At 35.7% G+C, this 21,797-nt stretch overlaps 1 long non-coding RNA gene across 1 annotated transcript; it reads left to right on the forward strand.

Moving 5' to 3' along the window:
* Positions 1-18,275: 18,275 nt before the first annotated feature.
* LOC113335216 lies at positions 18,276-18,731 on the forward strand. The gene is made up of 3 exons (XR_003353224.1): positions 18,276-18,346; positions 18,519-18,573; positions 18,680-18,731. It is a non-coding gene; the product is annotated as an uncharacterized LOC113335216 (long non-coding RNA).
* The last annotated feature ends 3,066 nt before the right edge of the window (positions 18,732-21,797 follow it).

The following is a 21,797-nucleotide window of genomic DNA, read 5'->3' on the forward strand; positions in this document are numbered from 1 at the left end:
CTTCCAATATTTGCAAACTCCTATGGCCTAAATTCTTGAACTGCCAAAGGTTTGCACACCTGTCCAGTTCCAGTTGAGCAGAAAGAACGAACTACTCTATATGACTATATTTTCTTTTGGTACAACTATCATAGAGACTAAAAAGCCACCTTTATTCACAAAATTACTTTGGACTTGTGGATTATTGTTCAGTCTTGAGTATCATTGAACACCGCTATTGTTAGAGCATAGCTCGGTCGACCTCGCATGCGGTACTATCTCAAGCATGTTTGTCAATGTTAGTGATCAAAACTATGAGCCTTGATTTCTAGCCTACATAGCTAAGTCTCAGACTAGGATGGAAAAGTGTAGTTGAGCTCAAGGACTTCATGGAGATTCATCATACAACGACGAAGATCTATTCATTGAACTGTGGAACTTCATCAACAAAAAGGTATGTGGAGACTTGAACTTATGTATCACTCAAAAGTCTATCTATTCTATCTCCTACTTCTTATGAGACAAAAAGTCGTATGCTATATAGACTGGATCAAGTTTATCTTCACCTAGTGACGAAAGTCATGAAAAGTTTCAATTACTTTGAGAATTGCTCTGACGCGAAACGGTCTGTGAATAACGGCTATATAACGTCCTCTGAGAATGTCTCAATGATTGGAATGAGAGTTTAGATTACATAACCATGTATTCCTTAATCCGAAGTTTTCGAACTTTGTTGATTAAGAGAAACAGGAGGAATTGGCTTTTCCAAGTCCGCGAATTCAGTTTGCGGACTCAGTCCGCGAAATGACGGAAGTTCTTGTACCGAGAATTTCTGCTGGGATTTTCCAAAAACTCGTTTGCGTGTAAGTCCGCGAACCTAGTCCGCGAACTGGCGAAAGTCTCTTTGCCGAGATTTTTTGTTGAGTTTGGAAAACTCCACCTGTTGTCCTAAGTCCGCGAACTTGTTTGTGAGCTTAAGAGGTTATGATCTAAAGATGTGCTCTGAACATGAAACTTAAATTACTAAGGAATGCTTTATGCAAACCGTGGCTATAAAGTTCATGAGCCGATTCAATCGAATCGAATCATCTTTGTTTCAATTGTGTCTTGTGTAGTTACATAAGATCTCATAGCAATTGAACAACTCTTTAACTAGTCCATTTGAGTCAATTGAACTAGTTATGGTGAAGAAGAACAAGGTTGATATGAAATGCTCATATGGTTAACCTTTTGGGTTACTATGTTGAACCAACATACACGTACACGTTTGGACATGGTTTTCACAAACCCAGTAAATGTCTACCCAAGTGTGTGTGACAAGCTAAGTTTTCGATCTAACGGTTGAGAAATATTAGCTTGAATCTAAATCAGGTTTTCATCTAACGGTGAATATGGATTGCTTTGTAACTAAGGGAAAACCCTGATTTGAAGACTATATAAAGGAGACATCTAGCATTGTGCAAAACTAATCCCCACACGTTTGTGTGATACTAGTGCGCTCGCTAGAGTCCATTCTCCTTTAACCTTTGGTTTTCTTCTCTAAAACCAGGTTAACGACTTAAAGACTTCATTGGGATTGTGAAGCCAGACCGATACTACTTTTATCGTAGTTGTGTGATCTGATCTTGCATCTTCTATTGTACTAGTACAATATTTAATTGGCTTGAGATCGTGAGAGTTCTCCGATAGGCAAGATAAAGAAGTCACAAACATCTTCGTCTCACTGTTTGTGATTCTTCGACAAACCGCCTGTGTAGTCAGGAATTGATTAATCTAGGATGTTCTTCGGGAATAAAAGACCGTATTATCAATTGGTTCATGTTCACCTTGATTTCATATCTTAAGACAGAACAAAACCTAGGGTTTATCTGTGGGAGACAGATTTATCCTTTAATAGACTTTTCTGTGTGAGACAGATTTGTTTATTATCAAGTCTGCGATTTTGGGTTGCAACAACTCTTGGTTGTGGGTGAGATCAGCTAAGGGAATCAAGTGCGCAGTATCCTGCTGGGATCAGAGGCGTAGGAGTACAACAGTACCTTGGATCGGTGGGAGACTGATTGGGGTTCAATTATAGTCCAGTCTGAAGTTAGCTTGGAGTAGGCTAGTGTCTGTCTCGGCTTAGTACAGTGTGTATTCAATCTGGACTAGGTCCCGGGGTTTTTCTACATTTGCGGGTTTCCTCGTTAACAAAACTTCTGGTGTCTGTGTTACTTCTTTTCCGCATTATATTTTATATAATTGAAATAATACAGGTTGTGCGTTCGTGATCATCAATTGGAAATCCAACCTTTGGTTGTTGATTGATATTGATTGATCCTTGGAAATTGGTATTTGGTACCCTCCAAGTTATTCCTTGTATTTGATAAATACTCGCTATTGATTTTAGCTTGAGTAAAAATCAAATCAAGAGAGAGATATTAACTCCTTGAGATACTTTTATCTAGATTGGGTCTGAATGTCTAGTTGATTCTCTAGCAATGTATTTCGGAGTTAGTCCATACAGATTGCTAAGCGATATATTAGGTGGTGTTGTTAGACCCACTTTTTCAATTGGTATCAGAGCAGGAAAACACGCTAAGACCTCATCAGTCTGTGTTTGTAGCGATCTGACTCTATGGACAGAGGTGTTATCTCTATTAACGTACCACCAGTCTTCGATGGCTCCAATTACTTATGGTGGAAAATTTTTATGCGATCTTTACTTCAATCGCGTGATTTTCAATCATGGGTATATGTGGTTAATGGCTATGATGATCCCGTTGTGGCAGTCGGTGATGTAAACGTTCCCAAACCTATTGGTGAATACTCCGTTGTTGAGATAAATGATGCAAAGAAAAATTCCGACGGTTTGAATGCTATCATACATGCCATTACCCCAAATCTTCAGCATCATGTGACAAACTGCACTATATCTAAAGATACTTATGATATCTTAGAAACCGTATTTAAAGGCAACTCCAGTGAAAATGATGCTAGACTTCAAAACCTTAATTCCGATTGGGAGAACCTTCGTATGGCAGGTTGAGAAACATTTGATGAGCTTAATCACAAAGTGTCTGAAATTTTTAATGCATCTTTTGCATTGGGTAAGACTATTCCTGAAAAGGACATTGTGATGAAAATTCTCAGATCGCTGCCATCTAGATACGAGTCTAAGAAGCATGCCATCGTTGAGGGGAATAACCTCGATAATCTTTCCAGAAACACCTTGGTTGGAAAGCTTAAGATCTTTGACCATGAGCATACATCCAAAGTCAGTAAGGATGTTGCCTTTAAAGCACAGAAGAATACTAAACTACTGGTCAAAGGTAAGAGTGTTCATGTCTCTGAGGATGATCAGTCTGAGAATTATTTTTCGGATGAAGATCTTGAAAAATCAGTCTCCTTGATTACAAGACAGTTTAGGGATCTTCTGTTGAAGAGAAGTAAACGGTTTTCAAGAGACAAACCTAAGTCATCAGACAAACCTCAAGGTCGCATACCTCCTAAAAACAGGGATGCTAACGAGGCTGATGACGAGGACATGCCTCTGTGCTTTAAGTGTAAGGGTTCTGGCCATTTTGCTAAATAATTCCCAAATCATAGAAAATACACTGGGAACAAAGGTCTAGCTGTAACACTTGATGAAATGGCTGAAACCTATGATTCCGATGAAGATAGGAAATCAAGTGTAGGGCTTCTTTGTGAAAATATCGATTTTGATACTTGTAGCAATACATATATCAACCTCAATGGGTTCGGAGAAGAGGGAAACCCAATCAAGATAGAAGATTCTTTGAATCCGATAACTGGAAACCCTTTCAGTGATGTTTCAGGATCAAATATATGTCTGTCTTCTTGCACATCTCAGATGCCTGAATACTATCCAAGTTTGACGTGCTCGTTTTGTTCGATGAAGGGACACGAACTATCAAGGTGTAACAAATACAAGCACCAAATAAGACATGCCAGCAAACTTCAACGAAGAGCTGATCGATTAGCAAGGAAGCTGAAACTTTCTCAGAAGACCGCCGAGGTATGTAGGATCTTATCTTCGTCTAAGAAGTTGGTTTCCAAGGATAGAATGATACCATTTGAAAAGAAAATATGGTCAAATCGTTTTGATAGACAAAGATCAGAGGATTCCTCCCATGAGGAAAAAGATGGACAAATCGTTGTTCATCGCAACACAACTTGATTGTGTTGTTGGGAAAATCTTGTCTCATGTGCCTGTTCGAAAAGAGACAAGATTGAGTGTTGATCCAGGCTTCAGAAGAGTTTTTCCTTCTTTTCTTAGTTTTGTTATTTTTTGTCTATCAAATAAAAGAAAGGGTTATTATCGACAATTGTACTCTTTATAGGGTTTCAGAGTTGGGCGTATACGAACCTGTCAATAGGTTTCAAACCCTACATTCATTTTTCCTCTTGACATCCTATATAAGACTGCTTGTTGAGTTAAGCGATTCAATCACACAAATCCAGTTGTTTATAACTGTTCTCAAAGCACTATGTCGTCAGATAGAAAGGATGTCAACATGATTGTTAAGTCTTCAATCAAGGAAAAAGAAAAATCTCATGTTTCTAAGTCCCTGAAAAGAAAATAAGGAATACAAGAAAACCCAGGGCTGTTCCTTCTAACTCTCAGATGTTTTCCGATGTTCTTGATGAGTTAAAGGAAATAAGAAGAGATATTTATGAAATAAAGACGTTCGTGTCTAAATCTTTGGAAATTCAGAGGACCCTAATTCGACCTCTTCATCCAAGACAGTTCGTGGGTATCGATACTTATCTTCGTGAACCTTATGTCCCGATGGTTTTCGATAACAACGAGTCGGGAATGATAAAGAATTTCTCAAAGGAATTGTTGCCTAGTATATCTTCTTTTTGGTTTAGTTGGAAGAATAACAAGTGCTTTGAATACCGATGATTGTGACTACACATAGCTATTTTTGTTTCCATCTTCTTATGTTATTTTTTAGGTTTATTGTTTTTTAAATTCTAAAAATATTTGGAGGATGATATTATTGCAGTATTAATCTGTTTTGAAGTATTGCAATATTTTTATGGGATATGTATTGTTTGCATCCGTGAACTTGAAGGTCACATATTGTGTCAAAACTAAAGTCATTCATAAATTGATATTCGTATTGATGAAAGGACGAATGGACTTTTGACAATTAAAAAAGTTATGCCTATGCAGTCAAGTATTTAATGGAAAATAGGATAAAATCTTTTGTTTGACAAGGATAAAGTCTATTATGTTGTTATGATGGAAAATAGAATAGATCCTTGTATGTTATCCACGGTATTGATCTTCATTGATCCATTTTGTTATGTTTTACCGTGAAGGCTCCATTATGTGTCTTATGTTGAGCACGATACAACTAAGTCGATTATTCTTATTGGCTTTGTTGGTTGTTCCATAAGATGCTATATGTTGAGCATTATGAACTAAATTAATCATCTTGGTTGGTTATTTAGTTATTTGCTCCAAAAGTCTTCTTTTGTTGAGCAAATCCTTTGATAATTAAATTGATTACTTTTGTGATTAGTTTGGTTGTTTGTATTACAATTAGATTAATTATAAGTTCTCTTATAATTAGTCTAGTTGAGTTTTCATATATTCCACAAGTTCTTGTGTTGAGTATATGAACGGCTATACTAATCATGTTCTATTGGTTGATGTAGTCGTATATTCCGTAAGGTTTTCCTTATGTTGAGTATTTGAACGATTAAGGTAGTCATCTCCGTTTAGTTATCTTAGTCGTAGCTCCGTAAGTTTACTTATATTGAGCACCTTCAATTAAATTGATCACTTTTGTGGTTTGATTTAGTTGCGTATTCCAATTAAATTAATCGTGGGTTTTCTTGTGATTAATTTGGTTGAGTTTTGGATATAGAAAATCATTTCTATGGTTTTTGGTGTCCAATTTAATAATCTTTCTTTTCTTTCGAAATTAAGGTCGCTCTTGTTGTTCTTTCGGGAATGACATCTAATGGGGGAGCGTTCTTTTGAACTTGTGCTTAATGGTAATATCTTGCGGGGTGTGCGGCTGTGGAATTTTATAGGGGTTATCTTGTATCTTAAAACTCCTTGATAAATGCATTTAGCTTCGGCTTTATGATTGCATCTAAATTAAGTTGTTATGTATTTTTCTTTTAGTCCATGAAACGTCTCTTGTGGAAATTTCATTATGATCCCGTTCTTGTACCTTTGCCAATTTTATTGACAAAAAGGGGGAGAAATATTTTAGTTCACACTACAAATACATATGGTTTTTGGATCATTGTGTAAGGGGGAGTGGTTTCCATGATCGAGATGGAGTATTGACTAAGGGGGAGTGATACATATCACCATAGTATTATTTTTAAATTCGTGATACAATTGGACTTTGATTCTACATAATAATACTATGACACCGTATAATAATGAACGAGAATCTCGATTTCTCTCATTGTTATAGCTACGGATCTTCAACAACGGTGATGCTAAAATTACAACCTTTAGGATCATTGGAGTACTTGGAAGGACGAAGATTTCAGGGAACGTTGAAGATTATACTATGGAATAGGAGCCACTAAAGTTTATCTTTTTTGTATTCCATATGTATTAATAGTTTTGTCACTAAAATTGACAAAGGGGGAGATTGTTAGAGAATAGCTCGGTCGAACTCGCATGCGTTGCTATCTCAAGCATGTTTGTCAATGTTAGTGATCAAAACTATGAGTCTTGATTCATCATACAACGACGAAGATCTACTCAAGGAACCGTGGAACTTCATCAACAAAAAGGTATGTGGAGACTTGAACTTATCTATCACTCAAAAGTCAATCTATTCTATCTCCTACTTCTTATGAGACAAAAATTCGTATGCTATATAGACTGGATCATACACATTTGATATTTCGAGCCGAGTATATCTCGCCTATCTATATCTCGAAATCATGTGTTGGTAAAGCGTTTCGCTTTGATCAAATTTATCTTCACCTAGTGACAAAAGTCATGAAAAGTTTCAATTACTTTGAGAATTGCTGTGACGCGAAACGGTCTGTGAATAACTGCTATATAACGTCCTCTGAGAATGTCTCAATGATTGGAATGAGAGTTTAGATTACATAACCATGTATTCCTTAATCCGAAGTTTTCGAACTTTGTTGATTAAGAGAAACCGGAGGAATTGGCTTTGCCAAGTCCGCGAACTCAATTTGCGAACTCAGTCCGCGAACTGATGGAAGTTCTTGTACCGAGAATTTCTGTTGGAATTTTCCAAAAACTCGTTTGCGTGTAAGTCCGTGAACTCAGTCTATGAACTGGCGAAAGTCTCTTTGCCGATATTTTCTGCTGAGTTTGGAAAACTCCACCGGTTGTCTTAAGTCCGTGAACTTGTTTGTGAGCTTAAGAGGTTATGATCTAAAGATGTGCTCTGAACATGAAACTTAAATTACTAAGGAATGCTTTATGCAAACCGTGGCTATAAAGTTCATTAGCCGATTCAATCTAATCGAATCATCTTTGTTTCAATTGTGTCTTGTATAGTTACATAAGATCTCATAGCAATTGAACAACTCTTTAACTAGTTCATTTGAGTCAATTGAACTAGTTATGGTGAAGAAAAACAAGGTTAATATGAAATGCTCATATGGTTAACCTTTTGGGTTACTATGTTGAACCAACATACACGTACACGTTTGGGCATGGTTTTCACAAACCCAGTAAATGTCTACCCAAGTGTCTGTGACAAGCTAAGTTTTCGATCTAACGGTTGAGAAATATTAGCTTGAATCTAAATCAGGTTTTCATCTGACGGTGAATATGGATTGCTTTGTAACTAAGGCAAAACCCTGATTTGAAGACTATATAAAGGAGACATCTAGCGTTGTGCAAAACTAATCCCCACACGTTTGTGTGATACTAGTGTGCTCGCTAGAGTCTATTCTCCTTTAACCTTTGGTTTTCTTCTCTAAAACCAGGTTAATGACTTGAAGACTTCATTGGGATTGTGAAGCCAGACCGATACTATTTTTATCATAGTTGTGTGATCTGATCTTGCATCTTCTATCGTACGAGTACAATATTTGATTGGCTTGAGATCGTGAGAGTTCTCCGATAGGCGAGATAAAGAAGTCACAAACATCTTCGTCTCACTGTTTGTGATTCCTCGACAAACCTCCTGTGTAGTTAGGAAGGATTGTAGAGAGGTGATTGATTAATCTAGGCTGTTCTTCGGGAATATAAGACCGGATTATCAATTGGTTCATGTTCACCTTGATTTCATTTCTTAAAACGGAACAAAACCTAGGATTTCTCTGTGGGGGACATATTTATCCTTTGGTAGACTTTTCTGTGTGAGACATATTTGTTTATTATCAAGTCTACGATTTTGGGTTGGAGCAACTCTTGGTTGTGGGTGAGATTAGCTAAGGGAATCAAGTGCGCAGTATCCTACTGGGATCAGAGGCGTAGGAGTACAAGTGTACCTTGGATCGATGGGATACTGATTGGGGTTCAACTATAGTCCAGTCCGAAGTTAGCTTGGAGTAGGCTAGTGTCTGTAGCGGCTTAATTCAGTGTGTATTGAATCTGGACTAGGTCCCGGGGTTTTTCTGCATTTGCGGTTTCCTAGTTAACAAAACTTCTGGTGTCTGTGTTATTTCTTTTCCGCATTATATTTTATATAATTGAAATAATACAGTTTTTGCGTTCGTGATCATCAATTGGAAATCCAACCTTTGGTTGTTGATTGATATTGATTGATCCTTGGACATTGGTCTTTGGTACCGTCCAAGTTATTCCTTGTGTTAGAGCACTGCTCGGTTGAACCCACTAGCGTTGGCATGTCAAGTTAGTTGTCAATTTTAGTTTCCAAAATGCATTCTTTATTTAGCATACTAAAGATAGTTTCGGACTAGATTAGGTCTAAGAAGTTGAATCGAAGCTATCCTTAAAGGATGAAGATTGAAGATTGAAGACTACAAGAAGACATCAACAAGTACTTCATCAACAAATATATGTGATTTATTTCATTTGGATTCTTGTTCAATTCTACCTTTCTAATCTATCAAGATATATGCTCACTACATGGAACAATTCCGATGACGGTAAATGTATATTTATGTATATATATTTGAGGTTATTTGATTCATGACCTTAGTTATAATAACCTTTATCCTTATAAAGGATCTCATGTTATAGTGAATGATCTTGTGAATCCAATGAGCCAAGAATCACTCAATTCCGAGTTATAACGACAAAGTTATGAGTGATTTAAGTTCATTAGTAGGAAACATTCCATGGGCTTTGAAGTGGTCCGTGAACTTGGGCCCAATACGTGACTAAAAGGGATTTTTGGTCAAGTTTGTGATGTTTCCTTATCTAGGCAAGTTAGCTATTGGTCCAAACACTTTTGATTACCATATTAAAGTGTATGTGATTCCTGCCTAAGTTAAAATGTGATTTATTCACATAAATATAATTTTTGCTAAATAAGTTATTTATTTAATTATTTTGCAAGAGTTTTAACTTAGGAAAGACTCTCATATTTAGGAGAGTTTTGTAAAAGGAAAATAGCTTTGCTTAGCTTCCAAGCTATTGTTCATTATAAATAAGGAGTTCGCGAGTTTACAAGTTTTTCATCCCTTTGGAAAATTGGCGTAAGCTCTGCTGGTTGTTTTCCATGTCTTCCGTTCTTCGTGAACGAGAGTGAGATAAAAGTCTTTGTATTAGGGATCACAAATCCATGTTGGATTTAATCTTCGTGATTGATCATACAACTTGTAATCTAGGTTTTTCACCTCTTGTCTATTCTAAGGTTTTCTCTTCTGATATAAAACCATTCAAGAGTTGTTGATCATAAACCCTAGGTTTTGATAGATTTCAGTTTCCGATCGTATACCAACACTTGTTAGTCGAAATCGGAGACTAGAAAGAAAAACTTCTTTTGAGGCATCTCGTAAAAATCCTTGAGAAGTTTTAAACAAGATATCTCTAGATTTATTCTAGTTGTTCTTTTGGTAGATTTATTAGGGTTTCCTTAACTTGGAGATTGATCTTTGGATTCACCCAAGTTTACTTACGGATTCAGGTTCACGGACTCCTTATGTGTACGCATACTGATTGTAAGTTAAAACCCTAATCTACAAGTTTGTTTTGATATTACTTTTACCTAGTAATTGTCTTTATCAAAATAAACACAAGATTTCCAAAACCTTGATTCACATCTAAAGGGAAATCAAACTGGTGTTTTGTGCAAAAAAAATATCAAATCGTATCGATCGTTGTGGTGTATCTTCTAAAGAGAACCTTGGATTCTGCTAGAAGATTTGTGTGAAGAATTCCTAAAGAGAATCGGTATTCTGCTAGGAGTTATACAAGTGCTGAAGAAGGTATTACATCTAGTGCGAATAGGTAGTAGGAAATTGGTGTAACAGCTTATTATCAGTGTGTGTTTATTCTGGACTAGGTCCCGGGGTTTTTCTGCATTTACGGTTTCCTCGTTAACAAAATCTGGTGTATGTGTTATTTCTTTTCCGCATTATATTTTATTTATATAATTGAAATAATACAGGTTGTACGTTAATCAATCATAGTTGTTAAATCCGACCTTGTTTGTTGGATAAGACTTGATTGATCTTAAACAATTGATTTTGTTATTTTCACATTGTTAGATCAGTCTGGACTAACCCTATTTCAAGTGGACACTGTGTTGAAATATTCCTTTAGTGATTGTTACTTAAAGAGGTTTATACACGGTGGATATTGAATAGGTTGTGATTAAAGCAAAATACTTTGTTTCAAGAGCTTCACACTAAAATCAGGTTTACAGACTTGTTTCTGTTTAACTTTGATTGTGTTGAAATAGAGATATTAAACTCTTTGATATACTTTACTCTAGGTTGAGTTTGACTGTCTAGTTTATTCTCTAGAAAGTATATTGGAGTTTGTCTATTCAGATTGCCAAACGAAATATTGGGTGGTGTTGTTAGACCCCCGCTTTTTCAATTGGTATCAGAGTAGGCAAACACGCTAAGACCTCATAAGTCTGTGTTTGTAGCAATCTGATTCTATGGACAGAGGTGATATCTCTATAAACGTACCACCAGCCTTCGATGGCACTAATTACTTATGGTGGAAAATTGTTATGCGAGCTTTTCTTCAAGCACGTGATTTTCAATCATGGGTATATATAGTTAATGGCTATGATGATCCCGTTGTAGCAGTTGTATATGTAAAAGTTCCCAAGAACATTGGTGAATACAGTCCTGCCGAGATACTTGTTGCAAAGCAAAACTCCGACGGTTTGAATGTTATCATCCATGCCATTACCCCAGATCTTCAGCACCACGTGACTACGTGCAATAAGTCTAAAGATGCTTGGGATATCTTAGAAACCGTATTCGAAGGGAATGCCACAGAGAAAGAAGCAAGGCTTCAAAATCTAGCTTCTGACTGGGAAAACCTTCGCATGTCTGATGATGAAACATTTGATGAGTTTAATCACAAAGTGTCTGAAATTGTTAATGCATCTTTTGCATTGGGTAAGACTATTCTTGAAAAGGACATTGTGATGAAAATTCTCAGATCGTTACCATCTAGATACGATTCTAAGAAATATGCCATTGAAGAAGAAAACGATCTTTCTACACTCTCCAGAAATACTCTTGTTGGAAAGTTAAAGATCTTTGATAATGAACACGCTTGAAAAGAGGTGATTTCTCTTAAAGCTGCAAACAATTCTGAATCCTCTAAGGATAAATCTGGTTCGCCAGATACTAAGGATGTTACTCCTCGACAATTTAGAAAATTCTTGAGAGACAGGAAAAAGAGTTTTTCTAAAGGTGCAACATATCCTAATGATGATGTACAATGCTATAATTGTCGAGGTTTCGGGCACTTGTCTGCACTCTGCAGTATGTCCTAGCTGGAGCCGTAGACAATCGGCATATGCAGCAGATTTGCCTACTCTTGATGGTGGACCTGAATATTATAATCCTCAAGATCTCATAGGCGAGGTTGCATTAGCTTCTGGAAAAATTCTTTCTGATACTGATTCTAATTCTGATGAAGAAGTGTTCCATGATGATCCAGTAGCTAATAATCTTCTTAAAGAGAGTCATCGGAAACTCTCGGAGGCTGAAAGCACCATATTCAGTGAGAAAGTTAAATATGACAGACTTCGTAGTCGTAATAAAGACTTGCAAGACCAACTTGATTCTATTAGTGCAAGAGATTATCTCAACGAAATACGAAAGCTTAAAGAAGAAATTTTCGAAGGTCGAGATCGGGAAGTTACTCTTCAAGCAAAGCTAGATAACTTGGAGAATATTGAGATGAACTTGTTATTTGATTCGGAACAAGAAGATCTCAAAGTTCAATATGAATCATCCAAGAATGATCTAGTTACTGCACTTGAAAAGGTCAAAAGGTTGGAAGAAGAAAACTCGATCTTAAAAGAGAGTTTGTCTAGAAATAGCAGCTCCGACAAATTAACCTCGATATTGGGAGCATGTAGAATTCATCGTGATACACGAGGATTGGGCTATGAAGGAATAGACACTCCTAGTATTTGCAAAGAGGTAAAATTTGTCAAAGCTAAATATTCTTCTCAACCAAAACCTTCCACGGTTGACAAAAGTAAAGTATCTCTACCAACTACGGATGGCGAAAAGAAGAAATCCTGCCAAGCTCCAAAGAAAGCACATACACATTCAGGTAATACTAAACATAACTTTTTCCATTATACTAAACATTATTTTTATTGTGGAAAACCAGGTCACTTGCAAAGGAATTGCAGATTTCTTAAACGAGATAAAACCAGATATGATTCTGTTAGGATGACAAGATCTGATGTTCCAAACTAGAGAAAAACTGAATCTCATAATATCAGTTCTTTATTCCCCCAAAGAAGTTTCACAATTATATTGGGGAGAAAAAGAAATATGTTGCACCAAAAGCTACTCAGTACCAAAGAAGACCAATAAAGCAACGAGTTCTATTAAGGATCTCCCAGACAAGAGTTTGACAAGGGATAACATCTTAGAAAGGTATGGAACATTTATTGAAAGTTTAAAGGAAGTTTTTAAATTCCTAGAGTCCATGCATGATTTTGTTTCGAATACCTGTAGTGAGCAAGATTTTGCTCACCTCAACACAACCTGATTGTGTTGAAAGTGCATCCTCGCCAAGAAGCCCTAATAAATGCGGTGAGGATTGCAAAAGAATTGGGGCGCACATATTAAGTTGGGAAATTTCTGAATATGTAGAACAATTTATTGTTTCGAGCTGAGTTTAACTCACTTATATATTCTTCGAAACATGTGTTGGTAAGCTTTCGCTTCAATCAAGTTTATCTTCACCTAGTGACGCAAGTCATGAAAAGTTTCAATTACTTTGAGAATTGCTCTGACGCGAAACGGTCTGTGAATAACGGCTATATAACATCCTCTGAGAATGTCTCAATGATTGAAATGAGAGTTTAGATTATGTAACCATGTATTCCTTGAACCGAAGTTTTCGAACTTTGTTGATCAAGAGAAATCGGGAGGATTGTGGAATTGGCTTGCCAAGTCCGCGAACTGTCAGAAGTTCTCGACCGAGAATTTCTGCTGGATTTCCCAAAACTCGTTTGTATGCTAAGTCCGCGAACCCAGTTTCTCTTTCCGAGAATTTCTGCTGAGTTTGGAAAACTCAACCGATTAACTTAAGTCCGCGAACTTGTTTGTGAACTTAATAGGTTATGATCTAAACATGTGCTCTGAACATGAAAGTTAAATTACTAAGGAATGCTTTATGCAAACCGTGGCTATAAAGTTCATGAGCCGATTCAATCCAATCGAATCATCCTTATTTCAATTGTGTCTTGTGTAGTTACATAAGATCTCATAGCAATTGAACAATTCTCTAACTAGTTCATTTGATTCAATTGAACTAGTTATGGTGAAGAAGAATATGGTTTATATGGAAGTGATCATATGGCTAGATACCACATGTATGAGTCTTAATTACCTAACTTGATTTGTGATTGAAATTCTTAAATTTAACAGGTTAGAAGCAATTATCAAAGCCATGGATGTTGGTTTTTATTGTCAAAGAAACTTTTTTATACTCTTACGGTAACCATTCTTGGTGTAAATCCTTGTGGAAAAGTTTATTCTTCCTTCTAACACTAGTGGAAAATGGGGTTTTTATGACCCACATCAGAGACCCTCATTGACCGTAGCCGATACGTTGACCAAAGATAACGGTCTCTGATTCGGTAAATACATGTAAAAATTCCGAGAGCTTAATAAACCGTCTCTGAGTTAGAAATTTTATTTACCGTTTTGCCATCATAGAACTACCGATTCAACGACCCTCAAACTCCGATTCAGATCTGGTGAATGACTCTGGGCCCCACAATTTCTGTGGTCACGATTTGCTAAACTTAAAAGAACGGCTGGATGATTACAATCTCTCTCTCGTTTTTATCGTTTCACTACTAAAGAAAAAATCCTCTCTCTTTCACCGCATATCATCTCCCTCTCACCTCACCTCTTCCCTCTCACCTAAAGAACCAGCACCATGGAAATCCCTTCTCTTGATTTTTCTTCTGATCAATAACCCCAGATGCCGCTAATTAGATCTCAAACCTGCTGGAAATATATTTACATCATTGCTCCTTCTCAATTTAATTTCAATTTATTATCGATTGAATCCATGTTTTTTTGTTTTCATTTTTAGGGGTTTTGTCGAAATCTCTAACAACTTCTAAGATGTTTTTTGATTTCTTCGGTCTATACAGATATAGCTTTTCATGTTTTTGTTAGGGTTTTTATAAACGAACAAGAACTAGGTACCTTTGCAAGAACCTGCAGTTTGGTAAACAAAATTTAACAACGCCGATCTTCTTCTTGTTCTTGTTCGTTTTCTAGTTTTTTTTACCAAACTTCAGGAACAATCATTCGTATCTAAATCCAAAAAATCAAAACTCTAATTTCATTTGATAAGTTATCTTATTTTCTTATTTGCAAAGGAAACCAGTAGATCTGAAATTCTGCTCAGATTTGTAATAAAATTAAGGATTTGATTTGGGGGTTTTGTTAGGGTTTCACTAAATTGTGTTTGTAGAAATTTTCATTGGGTTTTCTTTTGATTTGGTATAAAAAAAATCTGGGTCGTGTCTGATTTTCTGCAAACGAAGCCATTTAATTAGGATTTGATTTCTTCAAACTATATCAGGTGATGTAATTAGGCTTTAGAATTTTATTTTTTCCTAATCTCACTATTTAAGTTAGAGTTTGATTTTGTGAATTAGGATTTTGTTGTTTAGTTAATGGTGGATTTGTTTTTGATTTGCAGAGGGATTGTATTTACTTCTATCTGTGGATACCAATTTTATGCAGATCTTTTGGTGGCTGTTATCTTAGCTACAGAGGCTTTAAGGTATTGAGTTCTACCTATTACATTATTATTATCTTCTTTTTCCCTATGGATTGTTATAGAAAGTTAACTCATTTGATGCTAAACTCCCCTTTCCAACTTTGAAGTTGATTTCAGTCACAATGTCATAAATCGTGATGTCGTGTTGGTGCGTTTAGTTTTGTTTGTTTGTTTCTTTTTTAAATCTCTTTGTTGTTCTTATTTTTGAAGATCAGTTGAGCTAAATTCTTATATGTTTACTTTTTTAGCAACAACTTTAACCGGATTCCACCTCATTGTGACTACGTTAGTGGGTATGGTATGGTTTTTAAATCAACTGGCTTATCAGCATCCAAGCATGTGCCTTTGTGGGAGATTCTTAGGTTCTCAATTGTTGCTAATATCACAGGAATGAGTTTGAGACTTATGCTAAACTCTGTTGGATTTTACCAGGTCTGAATTACATTACATAGTAAAAATATTTCTTTCGCTTAAGAATCTGTTTCCATATGCTGCTGGATGAATTTGCTGGTGACTATTGATGCTTTATCGAATACTTGTTGATGCAGATGAAAGGAGACTGTCCATTGAAGCCATTTTGGATGAGACATTGATATACTTTTAGGTGTTACTGGATGGTTAGTATGTCAACCACTTAGTTTGCTTTTATCAGACTTGGTTTTTGGATATATAAATGTTTTTGTGTGAAGATTGAATGCAGCCATCCAAATTTAGTTTTCCATCATAAACAGATGAATGAATTGAACTTTGAGATGGCCTATTACATGCTTGTTAAAATCACCCAATGAGTTCCGTCTTTCAAATATGGATTTTAGTTTTGAATTGATGTACAGATTTCACCTTGGTTTCATGTTTTTACCATTAGTTTCCATATATTGTTTGTAAAAAGGACTCACTGAGTTCCATGACTTCCCTCCCCTAGATGGGGTAGTTAGTTGATTCCATGTCATTTTGCTTTGTTTTTGCTGCTGGAATCTTGTACAGAACCTCTACGTGGGTTGTAAGCCAAACTTGGTGGTGTTAGTAAGATGGTCTTTATATGCATACATATATATATATATATATATATATATATTATGATGTCTTGTCTCCTCTTTTGCTTGTATTTTTTAAAAATGTGATCTTGCGACAATATTAACTAATTTTATTTATCGTTTCAAGAATGATATAAGTGTATTAGTCTTTTTTTTATGATAATGTATGCTTGATATTTGAGTAACTTTTCTCATTATTCAGTAGCAGGAAATTTAGCTAGGTCATATTAGGTTATACTGTGTAGTTCTGTTTAACATATATACTGCTTCCTCTACGAGTGTATTCGTAGTTTGTTACGCATTAATGAAAACTGGATCTTTCAATATTTATGTATAGTGACTCTAACTCTCTACTGATTCTCGATGCAGGTACGGTGGGGGCATCAGTTCAGCTAAAGTCGCTCCAGAGACTGACACTGTAGGGTGTAGCTTTCTAGGTACGTATACTTTACTTCTTCCATACTGATGAACTCGGCAACTTTCAACGGTATTCTGTTCCTTGGGTCTGGTTTCTTTTTTTGTAATTGATGAATCTCCAAATTATAAGTGTTTATACTTACACCTACTACATACATTATTGCTATCTATATATTACCTTGAGTTAATGTAGTCTCCTTGGACAAGTTCCGCGATAATGTCTTATGAGATTTGCTCATATTGTTTTTTTGAGTTTCCTTTCCAGGGATAGAATATTTATGAAATTACAAGACTCTATCTTTGGATTCCCTGAGTTTGACATTCATCCATGTGTACTAATTTTGGTGTGGTAACAGGCAAGAGGGTTAAAAAAGCATTTGAAAAGGCTCAATGCGCTTAAGCATTGGATGCTTGTCAAGATTTGTGGTACCTTTGTAAGAATCAATAGTCCCTTTGTCCACCTCTTTCCATTTATGTTGCTTAACTTTGACGATTCAGCTAGTTTTATGCACATGTATTCTCTACTTGCACAGATTTTTAGATAGTATTATGGAAACTCAAGGAGTCCTGATTGTAGCTGCAAGCTTGCAGATCATACTGGGATTTAGTCAAGTATGGGGGCTTTCTTCGCTGCACACATTAAATTTGTTTCTAAAGATTGTGCTGGTATATAATCTAATTGCAGCTTACTTACTTAGTTCTTCGTGATTGAATCACAGGTTCTTCATCCCTCTCAGTATAGCACCTGTAGTTAGATTGGTTGCAATAATGATTATTGGTAGAGGTGAATATCTTGTCCTTGTCCTGTAGCGTTTAACATTTGGTAAGTCTTGGGCGTGTAACATTTGGTAAATTCCATGTCTGCTTGGATCAGTTTGTCTCAGTTCCCTGTTTTCGGTTCTGTCCTGTTTTAGAGTCCTACAGTAAAAGAAGGTTTTGTTCTTCATCAGTATTTGATGTTTTATCTCTGCATCTATGGTATTGTTGATTTCATGTTGAATAAGCACTAAGATAATCCGTCCCTTAACCAGGTTGCATTCATCAGAAGTTCTGCAACTGGTTCTAAGGTGATGGCCTCTGCATCTCAATTGGTTAAGTTATGTTATGGCTTTACCTTGGAATTATGTTAAGTTTTTTTATATTTTTTGAGCCTTCTCATTTGGTATGTGACTGTGTAGCATCCTGTCTCTATGGAACTTGGTGGTAAAATTCCAATTGTAGGTTTTTGAAGTTACAGATCTTGATAAAGGTTAGTTTCAATGGCCTAGAAGCCTTTTTCATATCGAATTTCCCTTACTGTAAAGAAGTATACACAGTAATTTCATTGTGTATCTTAACTTTCAATAAATCCTTTGTCAATTCTTAATTGTTCCATCCAAACCTTGAAAGTATCGGTACTTATAGGTATGGGCGTTCATAAATTTGTTTTGTGTTTGTAACAGTTGCCGAGATGACTATTTTTGGTTTCTTTTGGACAAATGGACAAATCTATAGTGCAACACCTCCCCTTCTACTGCATGTAAGTTTCAGAAATGGACGCATTTGTTTCTCCTTGACCTTTATCTCTTGTGCGAAATTTGGATTTATTTTCCCTGGAACCATCTACATTTAGTTTGTCTTGCCAATCAATCCAAAAATAGCAATAACTGACCCATCTCTTTATGCATCACTAATGAAGTTTCTGTGCTTAGGGCCTGCAGTGGTGTACTAAGATTCGTCATGGAAAGTGGTAACAAGGGTTGTTAGGTTGTTTCCTTAACTGTAGAGTAAGTTGTTCATCTTTGCATCTTGTAATATTCATGACTGTTACGTATCCTTAACAGATTCTGAATTGTTGTGTTTTGATATGTAGGTTCTCTTGATATCCTGGTTACTTTGGAGCTTACACCTTAGTGAGAGGCATGTTAGTCTCAAAGAATTTTTTATATGTTTCTTTTGGTTTGGCATTAGCTCTGCAGTTTTAACATTTCAATTCTTGCCTGTCACACGTTGTCGGAACATCGTCTATTGGTTTATCAATTAGTTTAGCATGTTGTTGTTTGAACTTACTAGCTAGCTTGGGCATATATTGTTCTGAACTCAAAATTTCCTCCTTTTTTGTGTAATTTTAAACCCAATGGATAAAATGAATGAATGTTAAAATTCTCAGTTTGATTATAAATTTCAGTCAAATTTGAAGTTGTATTTGAATTTCAGTTAGTTTGAAGTTGCATTTGAATTTCAGTTTGACTTTAATTTGACTTGACTTTAGTTTGACTTCAATGTCAGTCAGATTAATTCAGATTCAGGCATTTCAACTGATCTGAATCTGTATTTTTTTATATTATAATTCAAATCTACGACTCACGCGTATGGGGTCAGCATCTAGTTACCGTAAGAAACGGTCTCTGTTCAGAGACCCACGTGTAAGGGGTCGTGCAATTAAAAAACGCTTTATCAACGAACCATTCATAGAACCCTAGAACAGGTCGTTTAACTCTTATATATGGCCTGTTCTGAGGGTCGCGGAATGTCTGTTTTCCACTAGTGTAAGTATTTCAAATCTTGTTCATACAAGTTTGTATCTTAGAAAATATGATCACATATTGTGTATTGTTACCATGAGATAGTTCTAAACTTTTTAGTAACATGATCTCATGAGAGACTTTCAATGATTGGTTCTTAAATCATATCTCCTTGTAGGATTTCTAAGATCCATTATAAATCCTTCTCTCTGGAGTAAATTAATCATCTTGGTTGGTTATTTAGTTATTTGCTCCGAAAGACTTCTTTTGTCGAGCAAATCCTTTGACAATTAAATTGATTACTTTTGTGATTAGTTTGGTTGTTTGTATTCCAATTAGATTAATTATAAGTTCTCTTGTAATTAGTCTAGTTGAGTTTTCATATATTCCACAAGTTCTTGTGTTGAGTATATGAACGGCTATACTAATCATGTTCTATTGGTTGATGTAGTCGTATATTCCATAAGGTTTTCCTTATGTTGAGTATTTGAATGATTAAGGTAGTCATCTCCGTGTAGTTATCTTAGTCGTAGCTCCGTAAGTTTACTTATGTTGAGCACCCTTCAATTAAATTGATCACTTTTGTGGTTTGATTTAGTTGCATATTCCAATTAAATTAATCGTGGGTTTTCTTGTGATTAGTTTGGTTGAGTTTTGGATATAGAAAATCATTTCTATGGTTTTTGGTGTCCAATTTAAAAATCCTTCTTTTCTTTCGAAATTAAGGTCGCTCTTGTTGTTCTTTCGGGAATGACATCAAATGGGGGAGAGTTCTTTTGAACTTGTGCTTAATGGTAATATTTTGCGGGGTGTGCGGCTATGGAATTTTATAGGATTTATCTTGTATCTTAAAACTCCTTGATGAATGCATTTAGCTTCGACTATATGATTGCATATAAATTAAGTTGGTATGTATTTTTCTTTTAGTCTATGAAATGTCTCTTGTGGAAATTTCATTATGATCCCGTTCTTGTACCTTTGCCAATTTTATTGACAAAAAGGGGGGAAAATAATGTAGTTCACACTACAAATACATATGGTTTTCGGATCATTGTGTAAGGGGGAGTGGTTTCCATGATCGAAATGGAGTATTGACTAAGGGGGAGTGATACATATCACCGTAGTATTATTGTCAAAGTTATGATACAATGAAACTTTGATGCTGTGTAATAATACTATGATGGATCTTCAACAAGTACAGGATGAACACATGAAGAGTTGAAGAACCAAGGAAATCAAGACTGTCGTTTTTACTTTTAACAAGTACAAGCCATATGTAAAATGGTTTTGTCACTAAAATTGACAAAGGGGGAGATTGTTAGAGCACTGCTCGGTTGAACCCACTAGCGTTGGTATGTCAAGTTAGTTATCAATTTTAGTTGCCAAAATTCATTCTTGATTTAGCATACTAAAGATAGTTTCGGACTAGATTAGGTCTAAGAAGTTGAATCGAAGCTATCCTTAAAGGATGAAGATTGAAGACTACAAGAAGACATCAACAAGTACTTCATCAACAAAGGTATGTGATTGATTTCATTTGGATTCTTGTTCAATTATACCTTTCTAATCTATCAAGATATATGCTCACTACATGGAACAATTCTGATGACAGTAAATGTACATTTATGTATATATACTTGAGGTTATTTGATTCATGACCTTGGTGATAATAACCTTTATCCCTATAAAGGATCTCATGTTATAGTGAATGAGCTTGCGAATCCAATGAGCCAAGAATCACTCAATTCCGAGTTATAACGACAAAGTTATGAGTGATTTAAGTTCATTAGTAGGAAACATTCCATGGGCTATGGAGTGGTCCGCGAACTTGGGCCCAATACGTGACTAAAAGGGATTTTTGATCAAGTTGGTGATGTTTCCTTATCTAGGCAAGTTAGCTATTGGTCCAAACACTTTTGATTACCATATTAAAGTGTTTGTGATTCATGCCTAAGTTAAAATGTGATTTATTCACATAAATATAATTTTTGCTAAATAAGTTATTTATTTAATTATTTTGGCAAGAGTTTTAACTTAGGAAAGACTCTCATATTTAGGAAAAAGTAAAATAGATTTGCTTAGCTTCCAAGTTATTGTTCATTATAAATAAGGAGTTCGCGAGTTTACACGTTTTTCATCCTTTTGGAAAATTGGCGTAAGCTCTGCAGGTTGTTTTCCACGTCTTCCGTTCTTCGTGAACGAGAGTGAGATAAAAGTCTTTGTATTAGGGATCACAAATCCATGTTGGATTTAATCTTCGTGATTGATCCTACAACTTGTAATCTAGGTTTTTCACCTCTTGTCTATTCTAAGGTTTTCTCTTCTGATATAAAACCATTCAAGAGTTGTTGATCATAAACCCTAGGTTTTGATAGATTTCAGTTTCCGATCGTATACCAACACTTGTTAGTCGAAATCGGAGACTAGAAAGAAAAACTTCTTTTGAGGCATCTCGTAAAAATCCTT

The sequence above is a fragment of the Papaver somniferum genome, chromosome 1, assembly GCF_003573695.1.
Source record: "Papaver somniferum cultivar HN1 chromosome 1, ASM357369v1, whole genome shotgun sequence".
NCBI lineage: Eukaryota > Viridiplantae > Streptophyta > Magnoliopsida > Ranunculales > Papaveraceae > Papaver > Papaver somniferum.